The sequence below is a fragment of the Trachypithecus francoisi genome, unplaced genomic scaffold (genome assembly GCF_009764315.1).
Source record: "Trachypithecus francoisi isolate TF-2019V2 unplaced genomic scaffold, Tfra_2.0 Lachesis_group5, whole genome shotgun sequence".
Classification (NCBI taxonomy): domain Eukaryota; kingdom Metazoa; phylum Chordata; class Mammalia; order Primates; family Cercopithecidae; genus Trachypithecus; species Trachypithecus francoisi.
This window is the reverse complement of record NW_022681470.1, coordinates 6,063,205-6,079,821: the sequence shown is the minus strand read 5'-3', so window position 1 is coordinate 6,079,821 and position 16,617 is coordinate 6,063,205. Positions and strand designations below refer to the sequence as shown.

General features: G+C 40.0%; 1 protein-coding gene and 1 pseudogene across 1 annotated transcript in view; one reads left to right on the top strand and one right to left on the bottom strand.

The window, feature by feature from the left end:
• Nucleotides 1–7,269, top strand: part of LOC117075943 — a 51,450-nt pseudogene extending 44,181 nt beyond the window's left edge.
• Nucleotides 1–16,617, bottom strand: part of PLD5 (phospholipase D family member 5) — a 356,225-nt gene that overhangs the window by 318,291 nt on the left and 21,317 nt on the right. The gene's annotated exons all lie outside the window — the stretch shown is intronic.

Sequence of the window (16,617 nt, the reverse complement as noted above, 5' to 3'; positions counted from 1 at the left end):
ATTTTAAATAGATCCCTTTGGCAGCTGTGAAGTAGGCAAATCTGAGAGAGGCAAGATTGCAAGCAGAAGTGAAACGCTATTAAAATGGTCTAGCTGAGATGTGCTTAAGGTGGAGACTTAAGAACTGGAAATAAAAGGGAAAGTATGAGAAGGCTTTGAGAAGTAATTAGGAGAAAAATTGGGATTATGTGCTGATTAAGTATGAGAAATAAAGGGAGTTAAGACTGACAATAAGATCTGTGAAACATAAAAGGATTGAGTGGTTAATTGTTTACGGTCTGCAGAGATAGAAAGAAATATTTAGAGGGAAAATTAAAATTTGAAATATTAAATCTCAAAGGCAATTTGACCTTTACTCCTATGAAAAAGTGTCTGATTAAGGATTCCTCCACTTTGCCCAGAGGAAACGGCTCATATGGAAACATAAATAATACATGTCAAATACATGAATAATTTTCAAGTCAGTAAGCATTAGAAAGGACAACTCAATTACAAATGCAAATTTAAGAAACAATAAAGGCTGTATCTCAGATCAGTTGGGGCAGGGGAAAGATTAGACTAAGTAGCACTAGGATAGCCGGAAAGCCACATGGGAAAAAATAGTCATTTTCTTTAGTGAATACATCAGGATAAATTTCAAACACATCAAAGACTCAGATGTAAATAAATTAATCATACAAAAACTAAAAAAACATGTGTGTGAATCACTTATAACGTGGGAGTGGGAATTTTCTCACTGTGACTCAAAATCCAGAAGAAATGAAAAAAGATAGATGAATTTAATTACATAGAAATAAGACTAAAAAGCTATTGTTGACAAAAGGCATCCTAAGCAAGGAAAAAAGAGAAATGACAAATTGAGGAAAATCTTTGCTACTTGTATCACAGATGAAGGGGTTAGTAAAATAGAAAAGGAAAAAGACCAATCACGCTATAGAAAAATGTGCCGAAGAAAATGCAGTTTACAAGCAAATAAATGCAAATCTCTTAACCATATGAAAACAGGATTCAGTTTCATTCCTACTAAGAGAAAAATCAAAGTAGAAATACATTGAGGTACAGTTTTTTTCACCCATAACACTTACAAAAATCCAAAAGTTTAGCGACACGCTGTTGCTGAGGCTAAGGGAAATAGTCATTGCAATGTAGACTGGAGGTAGGAACCCAAAATAGCACAATTCCTGCAGAGGAGAATTTGGTAGCATCTAACAAATCTATATATGCATTTAGCCTCTCACTCAGTAACCCCTCTTCTATAAAAATGGACGCCCAAGAGTCACTGGTTAGAAAGATATATCTGAAAAGAATGCACTGCAGGACTCTGTGAAACAGTAAAAGCCTAGAAACAATCCATCAGCAGAGAGTAGACTCAGTTATGGAACATTCAAAGAGAGGATGTACCTACCCCTCAATCAAAACCATTCACCCTGCATTCATTGGCCTCCCCATCCCATCAAACATCATTCAACAATTTCAAAAAGTTAACGAAAAACAACAGAAGAATAAGCCACAAAGATTTTCTTTAAGTGGTTACCTAAGGAAAGTTCTAGAATGAAATGGTCAATGGAAGCTAGACTTCTGTGAAAGTTTAGTGGATTTGACTTATTTTACATAATTATAAAGCAAAATTATTTTTTAAAAAGCAACACCTAAAAATTTAACATAAACCAAAACAAATTAACCTAAATGTCTATGTACTTTTATAGCTACACTCAGAAGAACTGATATTAAAATACTGTATTTCGTCTGAGCACTCCTAGAGAAATATATCCTAAGGATAAGATGTGTTGAAGCTCTTAAACTTTCAGTAACTGTATTGTTGGTGGCAGTATTGGCTATTGTTTTCTAAGACCAGTTCAGGTGTCTTGGTGGGGTTGAGCAAAAAAAAAATTATGTAATATTCTAATTATGCAGTTTTCATTGTTGTTGAGGACTAGGATTCTCAGTATGGGAAAAAGAAAACAGAAGATACTCAGAAAAGCTATAAAGGAAATTAGGTTAGCCATGTATTGACAAATTTAGAAGCTGCATTATGGATTTATGAAGGTTTTATTATACTCTTCTACATACTTTTGTGTTTGAAATTTTCTATGTCAAATGTTAAAAAAGAAAAGAAAAGGATTGCCACTAGTGGAGGAAGTATAATTTCCTACAGATGTCTTAAGAGGAGGATTCAGGTATGTTGTATGACACGGAATACGCAAAAATGACCCTTCCAAAAGAAGCCTAGGATCTCTTAGTTTTATGAATCTATAATTCGCTTTGGAGCTGCAAGAATTCAACAAATTCAGTTAGTAACATGAAATTTAAAGAATGGCAAAATAAATATAATTACCCTATTTGGAGTAATTACCCCACCTTCTGCTAAAAAGAGCAACTTCTTGACTTCCTGGTCATTGGTTGACAGCCCTGGAAACATTTTCAGCTAAATTAAATTCACTAAAAAACAAAACAAATAACATCTTGTTTCTCTGGATGAAAGCAAAAATTCCTATTTGTGAACAAAGGTATTGATTCAATAGATTCCCCTGGTGACTTCCTTGGTGAAGTTTGCTCTTGATGCCAAAAAGTCAGCCTCATGAACATGTGCCAACTCTGATGTCAATGCAGCATTCATATGTATTCTTTCAGCCATTCAGTGAACATTTGTTGGATCCCCTGTTGTACATACAGAATGTTTATACAGCAGTGATCACAACAAATATTTCTGCACCCATCTTGTGAAAGATGGAAAAGGTAGTAAAAAAACAAAAGTCTATAAAATATACAACATTTCAGATGGCTGTAAGTGTAGCCCGAAAGAGTTATAATTTTAAAAGAGAGCCAGGGAAAGTTCACCAAGAGGTAGCCCATGTGTAAAGACCTGAAAGTAATGACCTGAAGCAGGTGAGGGAGTTAGCTATGGGGTTAATCTGGGGGAAGAATATTCCAGGCAGAGGGAAGAACAAGCTATGAAGAGGTAGGAGGTGGAACTAAACTCAGGGGGCAAGACTCAATGGCAGAGGCAGGCCTTGGACACTGGACCAAATTGAGGACTAGCTAAAACAGGGATAGGGTGGAAGCAGCTTTCCATAAAACACCCACCAGTGTGCCATGTCAGTTTACTATTGCCATGGCAACAATCTCACAACCCAGAAATTACCACCCTTTTTCTAGAAATTTCTGCATAATCTCCCCTTTAGTTTGCATGTAATTAAAAGTGGGTGTAAATATGGCTGCAGAACTGCCTCTGAGCTGCTACTCTGAGCACACTGCATGTAGGGTAGCCCTACTCCACAAAGAGTAGTACCTATGCTGTTGCTGTTCACCGGTGCTTCAGTGAAAGTTGCTCTCTAACATTACCAGCATGCCCTTGAATTCACTCCTGGGTGAGGCCAAGAACCCTCCAGGGCAAAGCCCCCATTGTGGGGCTTGCTTCCCTGCATCAACAGGTCCTGCTGTGAAAATGCTCTTGGCATTTTTGTGGAAGAAAGAGGCCAGTATGGGGGATGGTGGTATGGGATAGAGCAAGGAGGGAAGTGATATGGGATAGAGCAAGGGAGTAGCAGGGAAGGATCATTAAGGTAGTAAGAGGCTCCTGCAGGACCTTGTAGGCCATTGCAAGGACTTTAGCTTTACCCCAAGTGAATTGGAAAACCAAATGCTAAAGGAAGGACCACTGGCTAAGAGTGAGTGAGGTCATGTAGTTATCGTTCTAAAGGACACTTAGGCTGCTGTGTTGAGAATAACCTGGAAAGATAAGGGCAGAACCAGAAAGCTTTTGCCACAATCCAGGGGAGAAACAGAATGCAATTTAAACTAGGGTGTCACGTTAGAAGGGATGAAAAATGGTCAGATTCTGAATGTATTTTGGAAATAGATCCTATAGTGTTTATTTACAGACTTGGATCTGAAATCTGAGAGGACAGAACAGAGTCAAGAAAAACCCTAAAGTTTTTAGCCTGAGCAACTGGAAAGATAGACATCCCATTAATGAGAAGAGAATTATCACAGGAGAACCTGATTTTAGAGGGGAAGATCAGGAGTTTTGATCTGGTTGTGTTAGGCTTGAGATGCCCATTGGACATACAAAGCGAGCATCAAATGAATAGACAATTGGATGTGTGTCTGAAGCTCAGGGGCAAGGTCTAAGCTAAAGGTAATAAATGTTGGAGTTGTCAGTATGTACACGGTATTTACAGGGAGGTGTTTGGGTGGGATCATCAAAAGAAGTGTGCTGGGTCACTTCAGCAGTCAGACATCAGCACTACGAGGTAAAATCAGCAAAGGAGACCACAGCAAAGTCAGGAGAACGGGGAGTCTTAGAAACTCAGCAAAAATAAGTGCTTCTGGGAAGAGGGGCTAATCTAGTGTATCAGTTCAAATGCTGCTGGTAGATTAAGTGAAGTGGCAACTGAGAATGTGTGGGCTTTCTTGCACTCAATTTCTTCACACAATTTCATCACCAAATTGAGCATGATACTATCTTAACCACACCACATCATACCCTGTAGTGTGCTCCTTCCAGCAACACTCTGCTGTTTCTGAAACTATGGACACATGTTCTTGACTAAGGGTCCAGAGAATAGGTTTTCTTCATCCTAAAGTCATGTGGCAATGCCAGCACCAAATGGAATAGTAATCTCCAAATAAAAAAGATTCACTGTGATCTATGTATTATCTAAGAACCAATATTTTAGTTCCCTGGGTGGAGTTAGGAGCAGTTCCTTGTTCTTCTAAATAAGTGGGACTTTACACAGAGACATTGTGTCAAGGAGCATGAATAATGCTCAGAAAAGCTTTAATGCTACCTCCTGTGATCCTCCTAAGACACAGGGAGGGAAAAAAAAGGATGATCTGTAACCAAAGAGGGTGGTTAGACCCTCACACCTCCAGGTAAGTGTGGCTCATGCTCAGTGTAGAGATGGGTGGCGGGGTGGTGTGTGTGTTCTTACAGCCTGTGCAACGTTTCTCACGCCAACAGAGAAGACAGACACTTCCCTCAGTGGGTGGCAGAGGACACAAAAGTCATGGCAAAGACTCGTCGTATGACTTGTAGTTTCAAGCTGTTCCATGAATAGAGCCATCTTACAGTGCAAGCTGAGGGTAGTCCTGAATTTTTTTTTTTTTTTTTTTTGGAGACAGAGTCTCGCACTGTCGCCCAGGCTGGAGTGCAATGGTGCGATCTCAGCTCATGGCAACCTCCGCCTCCTGGGTTCATGCAATTCTCCTGCCTCAGCCTCCTGAGTAGCTGGGATTACAGGCACACACCACTACACCAGCATATTTATTTATTTATTTATGTGTAGAAACAGGGTTTCACTATGTTGATCAGATTTGTCTCGAACTCCTGATCTTGTGATCCGCCCGCCTCGGCCTCCCAAAATGCTGGGATTACAGGCATGAGCCACCGCGCCCAGCCATCCTGAATTTTATTGCCAGCAACGACAAGTAAAGGTCTAGGGCTACCCAAGAACGAAGTAGTTCACCAGCCTTTTAAAAACAGATTGAAAAGTCAACCACATTCTTACGTTTCAAACACAGCTTTGGTGCCACAACTCATGCCACTGTGTGAGGCTTGACGTCTATCAGCCAGCTTTTAATCCAAGGCTGCTAGGTTTCAACTACTTTAAGGGATGTTCTGATGATAAAAGTCAGTCCCAGTAAAAAGGGATATTTGATTAGGGAGCTTGAGACCCAGACATAAGACTATACGAGGAACTCTCACAAAATTCTTCACTAAACTTGTTACCTCTAGGGCTCCTGATTCTTGCTATAGACGGATCTTCTAGCACTTCTATCTCAGTTGCAAATAATACCATCTCCTATGGATCACTTACAATGAGCCAGGCACCATTCCAAATGGTTTATGTACATGATCTTATTAATACTCAGCTTTTATGAGGTGGATACAGCACATGCATAAGAGATTTAACTGAGATTTAAAGAGATTAAGTTACTCACCCAAGCTCTCACAATGACTAAGCCCAGAATGAAGGTCAGAACCTAGGCACTAGAACTCTAGAACCCTCACCCTCAATCAACATGTTCCATCTCCTGCTGGGAATGGTTTCTGGTAGGGAAAGTCAGCAGTTCATTCTTACAGTCCCAAACTCTGCTACCAGGGTCAATAATTCTGTTACACAGTTTCCTACTCCTATGTTATTCCTTAATTCTTTCTTTAGATACTAAAAACATCCTTAAGCATCCATATCTTAATAGTAGTTAAGTTTACTTCTGAACCCACTTCTTATGATGCAGCTGAATGGCAACTTTAATGCCTTTTATCATTTCCTCTCTTACATGGATATAACTATTTAAGGATTGCAAGGATATATACACTTGAATGCCTCCATCTTCCCTGTCTTTCTACTTCTGCTTTTCTGGGTCCACGGATTACCCCAAACTTAAATTACATTTACACCTGCCAGTCAATGCCATCAAAACTTTCCTACCAGCATGAATGCAGTGGTATGTACCTCAAAGTTTCGAGAAACTCCTTTTACATGGACCATCAGAACTCTGAAAGTTCTTAGCATTCTAGTACTTTATCTTCAAAAAATGCATATCCATGTTGCAATTTACTCATAGCTATTTTAGTATTTTAAAAAGTGGCTGGCTGGGCGAGGTGGCTCACGCCTGTAATACTCTTTGGAATTTTGGAGGCCGAGGCAGGAGGATCACGAGGTCAAGAGATTGAGTCCATCCTGACCAACACGGTGAAACCCGTCTCTACTGAAAATACAAAAATTAGCCGGGCATGGTGGCATGCACCTGTAGTCCCACCCACTCAGGAGGCTGAGGCAGGAGACTCACTTGAACCCTGGAGGTGAAGGTTGCAATGAGCCGAAATCATGCCACTGCACTCCAGCCTGAGGACAGAGTGAGACTCCGTCTCCAAAAAAAAAAAAAAAAAAGATGGTTTCAGTTATTTAATTTTAAGAGGAATGAGAATAAAGACCTCATCTTTTTGTTCTTCGCTGTATCATTCATGCCTAAGCATTTTCTAAAGATTTATTAAATAAATCATTGACACTCCAAGCTGTAGGTTGGCTTCGGGTCTGTTACCAGCATCATACTGTTCTAGGACCAAGGCTGAAACAGCAGCTTCTGTCAGGATACAGCCTTCTCATGGTAGAAAGCACTGGAGCAGAGGTCAATCGGAACCTTGTCATCACAACGAACACTTCTGTTCAGAAGTTGGATACAGCACATACCACTGAAGTTCCATTTCCCAAAGCAAATCGTATGACCAAGCCTGACCAGGAGATACAGGATTTCACAGGATAGGGATTGAAGAAATGTGAACAGTCATGCACTCCCGGGAATCCTATATAAATGAAAGTTGGGAGGTCTTCACGAAGCGTCCAGAGAAAGTTTTTAGATGGCAGTGGTCTGGAGGAGAGTTTCAGACATTAAGTCCTAGTTACTACAAATTTAGTGCTACACAATTGCAGGTTTCCTTAAAGATTATGTGTATGTACTTCTGTTGTGGATGATGTTGTTTTCAGTAAATTTAAATATGTTTAAATACATTAAAGGAGCTCAGCTTTAAAGAAAAATCTGATGAAATGGAGAATCCTTGTGAATTGCAAATATTTTCCTCTGAAATGAGTGTTTAACAGTATGTGTCCAGAGGATACCACGTTTTCCTAAAGCAGGGCATGTGACATCTTAATTTTAAAAGCAAAATAAAATACAAATGAAGAAAAGAGAAGGAACGTGACTGATTAAGAAATTATCAGACATATTCTAATTTAGGTTGATTCTAGAAGATCTTCATTTTTTCAATCTGCTTCCTAAGTATTTTTATGAGTAAGCCTGTCCCTTTTTCCTAGAGACACTTAGTTTTCATTCAAGCACTGGTTTCATCCCAAATAAATGAAAAGCAGTAAATATATATGTACTGCTCCTGACATATTTACCATGAGGAGGGAGGGCAGGGGGAGAAGGGCATGCATAGAAAGAGAACATTGGGTCCAAAGCAAACTGCCAGATTCACGGCAAGGAGTGTTTGGCTGGTGCACCCCATTGATCAGAAAGCTGCCTCCTGTACCAGGTCAGCATTCCATTTCACCTTCTTGGGATGGGGAGAGAAAATGTAGCTCAGGACTTTACACAGATAACTTGAAAAATGTTTTTATAAAAAGTGGATAATGCCTAGCCAACTATAATAAGTTTCCTAGTTCTAGATCCTTGAGGAATCGCCATACCGTTTTCCATAATGGTTGAACTAGTTTACAATAGCAAAGACTTGGAATCAACCCAAATGTCCATCTGTGACAGACTGGATTAAGAAAATGTGGCACATATACACCATGGAATACTATGCAGCCATAAAAAAGGATGAGTTTGCGTCCTTTGTAGGGACATGGATGCAGCTGGAAACCATCATTCTTAGCAAACTATCACAAGAAGAGAAAACCAAACACCGCATGTTCTCACTCATAGGTGGGAACTGAACAATGAGATCACTTGGACTCGGGAAGGGGAACATCACACACTGGGGCCTATCAGGGGGAGGGGGGAGGAGGGAGGGATTGCATTGGGGAGTTATACATGATATAAACGTTATGCACATGTACCCTAGAACTTAAAGTATAATAAAAAAAAAAAAAAGTTTCCTAGTAATGGCAAGATTTTCAAAGTGTTCTTCAAATACATGTAACTTATGTGTCCTATGTACTAGCTTCTAGATTGCAACTCTAGTACTTTACTAGGTAATCACGGAATTGATTTAGGAAAAATGGAGTTGAATTTTTCCAGAAGTTACCTTAAACTCTTGGAAATGATTTTGCAAGGACAGATGACAATAGAATCTGGACACCCGGCGTCCACAAGACAGGATTGAGAACACAGTCTTTGGGGCACAATGTTAGCTACAGAAAATCTAAACGTGAAAAATGACCTGTTTCTGCCTTCCTGTACTAAGCATTATGAGCAAAAAGAAGCAAAAGCTGAAGTTCCTGCCCACATTGAGGTAACAATCTAGGCAGGCAGATAAACCATATTTTTCTTTTTCTTTTCTTTTCTTCTTTTTTTTTTTTTTTGAGATAAGGTCTCACTCTGTTCCCCAGGCTTGGGTGCAGTGGCACACTCACGGCCCACTGCAGTGTCCACCTCCTGGGCTCAAGTGATCGTCCCACCTCAGCCTCCCTAGTAGCTAGGATCATAGGCGCATACCACCACACTTGGTTTTTTTTTATGTTTATTTTTAGTAGAGACAAGATCTATGTTGCCCAGGCTGGTCTTGAACTCCTGGGCTCAAGCAATCCTCCTGCCTCGACCTCCCAAAGTGCTGGGATAACAGGTGAGAGCCACTGTATCCAGCTTTAAAGCATATTTCAGAACAAGTAGTAACCAAGGGTATCTGTGAAAGGCTAAAATTTGTAGCCACAACAAATCAAAACTAAGAAAGTACAAAAATATAGAATGCCCCTGTGCACAGCAGACAATAAATGTAAATGCATCAGGAAAATGGGAGATAAAAGAGGTGTTCTAGAGAGAAAAGCCTTGTACTGAGCTTGAAGCTGAGATGGGGTACATGGATAAAAGTCGGGTGCAGTGGAAGAGCAGGAAGTGTCATATCTGAAAGGACAGAATACTGTGGCAAAATACCTGAGCTATCAGAAGCATGCTCTGTCACTTATACTCAGACACTCATGACCTGGTGACCCTGCGCAAATCATCTACACTATTTGGTCTTCAGTTTCTTCATTTATAAAATGGGAATAGCCAGGCACAGTGAAGTGCTGAGGTGGGAGGATCACTCAAGCCCAGGAACTCAAGACCAGCCTAGGTAACATATTGAGACCCCGTCTTTATTTTTAAAAAAAATGAGAATAAACAAACCCATCAGGCATCTCACCAGAAGATGCTATCAATAGCACCCTGTATGGAAATCCTCTTATCAGAATTGACATTCACACTATTTCTGGGAATGCTAGGTTCCATGAGAAGGACATGGTCATATTCACTGCTCCACCTCCACTGCCTATCAGAATGCCCAGCATATAGCAAGGGTTCAATGAATATGGGTTAAATGAAGCCAGAAAAAGGCACTCTAACACACAAGGGCAACGGTTTATCATTGTCTGATACAATCTTACCCATGCAAGTATAGTTTACCTATTCCTTCCTCAGATGAAATTGATGCCAACAAACTCCTCACAACATGTTTCTTCATATGTAAAAGGCAGAGAAGGAATAATCAATAATAACAGTGATAACACTGCGGAGCACCCGTGGCTGGACTCTGCTCAGTGTTTGCATTATTGCTGCTCATGAGATTAAAAGTAAGTGTTTGTAGTCCCTTCTCTACAGCTAATCCCTTCCCTTAACTCCCTCTTATTTTCCATTTATTTTACAATCCCTCTCAATCTGGCTCCTGCCCCACCCCACTACGCTCTACTGATAATGTTACTATGTCTCTTCTAAACACTAAATCTAAAGGCTCTTATTAGCCATCAGTTTGCCTGAGGTCCCATAACACAGTTCTCCTCTCACTTTTTTTTCTGACTCAACTGAGTTGATGCCATGACTTCTAAGACCTGACTGATATTCAGATGATCCAAATCCTTTATCTACCCGTATTACAGAGGAAATTTCAAAATACACCCAGATTTTTTCTCTGGCCACCTCAAATTTCATATGTGTAAAGCTGAGTTTATAATCCCACCTTCTCTTTTTCCCAAACTTATTCCAAATTTCCTTGCTCCCTCATGGGAAAAAAAAAAAAAAAAATCACTGTGATTTTGTCATCCTAAAGCTTCAAAAATCCACTGAAATATCAAGTTTTATTCGTATCACCTGAGGAGTTTCTCCCAAATTGGGCTCCCTCTCTCAGGTCCACTGTCATGGCCTTTGTTTAGAAACTAATTGCTCACTGCTTTTCAAAAGCTGGAGAATAAGCTTGTTGCTTCAGAATGTTTGTACAGCAGCTCACAGACAACTCCTTTCTGTTCCCACCTCTAGGAATAAAAACCTCACAGAGCGAAATGTTTCCCAGTATTTTGAAAATACAATCGTGTGTTGTTAACTGGGCACACTGGCTCATGCCTGTAATCCCAGCACTTTGGGAGGTCCAGACAGGTGGATCACCTGAGGTCGGGAGCTCAAGACCAGCCTGGCCAACATGGCGAAACCCCATCTGTACTAAAAATACAAAAATTAGCTGGGTGTGGTGGTGCATGCCTGCAATCCTAGCTACTAGGGAGGCTGAGGCAGGAGAATTGCTTGAACCCGGGAGGCAGAGGTTGCAGTGAGCTGAGATCATGCCATTGCACTCCCGCCTGGGAGGCAGAGCAAGACTCCGTCTCCAAAAAAAGTACAATCATGTGTTGCTTAATGATGGAGACACGTTCTGTGAAATGTGTCCCTAGGTGAATTTGTCCTTACATGAACATCACAGAGTGTGCTAGCGCAAACCTAGATGGTACCGCCTACTGAACTCCTAGGATATATGGTAGAGCCTATCTCTCTTAGGTCACAGGCCTGTGTAGCATGTAACTGTCCTGAATACTGCAGGTAGTTATAACACAATGGTAAGTATTTGTGTATCTAAGCAAAGAAAGAGTACAGCTAAAAATACAGTGTAAACAATTAAAATGGTACACCTGTATAGGGCGCATACAATAAATGCAGCTTGCAGGACCAGAAGTTACTCTGGGTGGGTGAGTGAGTGCGGGCGAGTGAATGTGAAGGCCTAGGATATTACTGTATACTGTATACTACTATAGATTTTATAAACACTACATGCTTAGGCTACACTACATTTGTATTTAAATATTTTTCTTTCTTCAGTAATAAATTAACCTTAGCTTACTGTAACTTTTTTTTTTTTCAGGCAGAGTCTCACTCTGTTGCCCAGGCTGGAGTGCAGTGGCGCGATCTCAACTCACTGTAAGGTCTGTCTCCCGGGTTCACGCCATTCTCCTGCCTCAGCTTCCCCAGTAGCTGGGACTACAGGCACCCGCCACCACGCCCGGCTAATTTTTTGTATTTTTAGTAGAGACGGGGTTTCATCCTGTTAGCCAGGATGGTTTCCATCTCCTGACATTGTGATCTGCCCACTTCAGCCTCCCAAAGTGCTGGGATTACAGGCGTGAGCCACCATGCCCAGCCAGCTTACTGTAATTTTTTTGTCTATAAATTTCCGAATTTTTTGACTCTTGTATTAAGACAAAATACAAACACACTGTACAGTTGTACAAAAATATTTTCCTTCTTTGTATCCTATTCTATTATTTTGTATTTTAAATTTTTAACATTTTAAATGTTTTTGTTAAAAACTGAAATACAAACACAAACATTGGCCTAGGCCCACACAGGGTCAGGATCATCAGTGTCACTGTCTTCCACCTCCACATCTTATCCCACTGGAAGGTAGTCAGGAACAATAACCCGCACAGAACTGTCAGCTGACACGATAACAATGCCTTCTTCTGAAAGAGCTCCTGGAGGACCTGAGACTATTTTACAGTTAACCTTTTTTTTTTCTTTTTCTTTTTTTTTTTAAACAAATAGGTGTACACCCTAACATAGCAATAAAAAGTATATAGTAAATACATAAAGCAGCAACATAGTCATTTCTTGTCATTATCAAGTATTAGCAAGTATTATGCCCTGCATATCAGGGTATGGGCTATGCTTTTGTAAGACTGGTAGTACAGTAGGTTTGTTGACGCCTGTACCACCACAAACACATGAGTAATGCATTGCACTACCACATTACAACTATAATATCACTAGTCGATCAGAGGTTTCCAGGCCACTACGATCTTACAGGACTGATATCATACATGTGCTCCGTCATTGACCCAGACATTGTTATGTGGGGTATGACTGTAAGTATATATGTGAGGCAAATCTCAGCTTAAAACAGGAAATACAATATAAGCAATAACAAAAAAGCACATTTGTATAGCTTACACAAATCTATTCTTAGATTATTGGGATAGAGACTAATGGTTAACCAAACCTATTTCTTTTCCTTGGGAACACTGTTAGGCTGCATTTCCCAGTCTTCTGGGTAGCTATATGCCTGAGTTTCAGCCAGTGGCATGTGAGCATAAGCGACGTGCACCACCACCAGGCCTAGCCAGTAAGAACTTTTCCATGCCCAACTCACCATGCTTTTTACCCATCCACAGCTTGGCTTACGGAAGGTAAGCACCTCGGAAGCAACACACTGAAGGACACCGAGCCAAAGATGGAAGGAGCCCAAGTTCCTGAATCACCACTTAGAGAAAAGCCACTTCCCAATCAGGAAAACTCATCTCAAACTTTATCTGAGCAAGAAATAAACGTCTATTGTACAAACTCATGGATATTTTGAGTTTTATATGTCACAACAGTTAGAATTACCTTGATCAACAACACATAATTACGAATTAGAATTGTTATTATCAGTATATTATGTCATTCATTTGGGGGATCAAAAGTCTCAAGGATACTGTAGAAAGTTTCTAGAGTTTAACTCCAGAGGATATCAACAGTAATAATATTTTACTAATAACAAAATTATTAATATAACCAAATAATATTGTCACTTTGGTGCATTTCTTTACATTTTCATCAGGAGATGCATCATGTCTTCCAAAGTATCTACACTATTGTGTATCATCTATATTAACAAGCATCAAGTCTCATAAAGGTTTGTTCTACCACGATTAAATTCAACATCATGTTAACTCTAGAAACAGTGAAAAGCACAATGGTGGCAGATGGGAACATGAAAAGCTTTCTAGTTCATCTTAATACTTTTGAATCAGCAGGTCTTCAACTCTTGGAAATTTTACAAAGCAGAAACTCCACCATCCCATATGGAAAGCTAATTGCTTTCCTTTTTAACGTATTTATTCTTAGACCAGTCTGTGCATCATCTGGAGCAGACTGATGATTAGCTGACAAAATTGTTTTATCTTGCCTACTGGCACCAACAGACAGCACAGAGCCTTTGAAAGTTGACTTTAACTGCCACTGCACACCAGAAATGGATGTGTGCTTGCAAAGACAGCTGTTTTTTTCCCCATTCTTTTCCCCTATTTTAATGATCAGATCTGATTAACCATTTCTTCAATGTTCTTGATAAATAGTGTTTATCTGGTCTATATAGCAAAAATATGAGCTGTAGAGATGGTAGGACCAGGGAGGTGAAAAAAATTGTAACCAGACTGGAACAGAGCTGATTTCCACATGAACTTCTTCAGAGCTAAAATGGTGGAAGTTTCACCCTAGAGAATTTCCAGAAACTTCCAAATACACTCCTGTGATATTTTTCTATCCACTTACTGTCTTCATTTTAAGCAAGCACACTGACTTCTAACAGACTGTTAGGGAAAAGTAGGTACACTGAAACCTCCTCCAAGAAACAACTATTTTAGACTCTTTGATACAGTAAGCATTTAAAATAAATGAAAATACACTTCGCTGAAATCTGGTGGATGAGAGGAACAAAAGCCAAAATCACTTCCTATTTTGCCTTCAACTGCCTTGGCTTATAATCCAATTGTAGAGTCTCACAGTTTTGTTCTATATGAGGAAATATTTATTCTCTGGCTAGAAAAAGAGCTCAACTACCCTTCCAATATTTATTCTAGAACAGAAATTGTTTTACTAGGTACAGAGTTACCAGTGAACAGTGGTTGGAAAAAAGGATGAGAGCTTCAGGCCTGCTGTAGAAACTCCTTAAACTGGCTAACCAGGCGAGTCTCCTGTCTTTGCAAAATGTCAGGTTTTCTTTCAAATTCACGAGCATAACGCATGACCTCAATTAGCTCAGCGCTCAGCTGCAGGTTACCTATTCATCAAACATCACAGTTAACCTAAGCAGCTTTGCTTCCATAACCCAAAGCTCCCTACCCTATATGTTTTTCAGTACTTTGTAATCTCATATTGTAATTCTATACCAAAGAAGAAAAAACAAAACAAAACAAAAAAACCTTGTAGAACAAACCCTTAATTGTAATGATTTTATGATTAGAAGAATCAGGACAGGAGATAAAGGAACAAGAAGGAAAGAAGTCACGATGACAAAAATTTACTCTAGTGAAACAAATGGAAAAATACTTAAGCATGACAAAGAAATCACAAAATTGTTCCTTTAGTTAGGGTCAGCAGTCGTTCCCCTTGGTGATGAATGTCGAGGCTTCCAGGCAAAGGTTCTCAGCTCTGTCTCAGGCATAAACAGTCCATCTCCTCTGAAGATGGATGTGGCCCTGCCAGGCTGGATGACATTTCACAGTCCCTTCAAGCCTCATGATGCCATGGTTCTGTGAACAGCAAGCTACAGTTCAAAGGTGAATGACCACAATTTCTCATCTGATGAGAAATCAGAATGCCACAAATAATATTGAAATGAAAAGGAAAGCTTGATCTTAAAAAAGTTCAAATATCCCTCAAAGCCAAACAGAATTTCCCTGGATGTTGATCCAACTTTAACATCTGCCAAAAAGCAGTTTAACTTCAGTTTGGCAAAACACTTGTGCATTTAACTCAGGGGCAAGAATGCAACCTCACTGGGAATAATTTAGCCCACAAGAAAGCAAATTAGCAGCCTAAGTTTAATTGTGGGGACTGTAATTAACAATAGAAATAATCTTTTTTAAAACTGTTTTAATTTTTAATTTTTTTTTTTGAGACAAGGTCCTGCCATGTTGCACAGGCTGGTCTCGAACTCCAGGCCTTAAGTGATTCTCGTGCCTCAGCCTCCCAAAGTGCTGGGATAACAGGCATGAGCCACAATGCCCAGGCTTGGAAATGTTCCTTACACATTTATCAACATGGCTGCAGCTACCCATAATAACCCAGGAGAAGTGCATGAAATATTTTAATTGGCTTTCCGACTGATTACCATTTTTACTTCTTATCATGAGTACATTCCTAGTGGCATCTAAATCATTGTTTCCTTTCTGTCTTCAAGACTAATCACTCCTCCTGTGTGTTTAAATCACCATGAGATTCTGGCAACAAAGTAAAAGTAGAAATCTGAATTTATGGATTATAATGTTCACTGACTTTACTCCTTCTTCATGCAAATAAAATTTATAGATGCAATAAGAAATGAAAATATCTGATATGAATGTAATTTTCTTCCTAGGGAAAACTCAGAATTCATTTTTAGGTCATTTGTTGTATAGCCAACTCATGCCCCCGCCCCCCAAACATGCAGATATACAAAATTATTCTACTGTCCTTTCCATGATCAAGCATTAGCCATGCATTATGCACAGACATTTTTTTAGTGGCCTCTTTTTCACCTTAGGCTCCACCAGTCTTAAAAGGGCCAGGAATCCCAAAACACCACTAGAATTCCATGTCGTTTCCTCAAGTTCCTGCATGGATGTCAGGCCTAGCACATAGCATCCCAGTGTCTCAGTCTGTTTGGGACGTCATAATAAAGTACTATAGACTGACAGGCTTAAACAACAGAAATTTATTTCTCACAGTTCTGGAGGCTGGGAAGTTGAAGATCAGGGAGCTGACTGGTTTGTTTCCTCATTGAGGGCCCACTTCCGGGTTTGCAAAGGGTCACCTTCTCAGTGAATCCTCAGTGAATCCACAGCAGAGAGAAAAAGAGCTCTGGTCTCTCTTCCTCCTCTTGTAAGAGCACTAATCCCATCGTGGGGGCCCCACCCT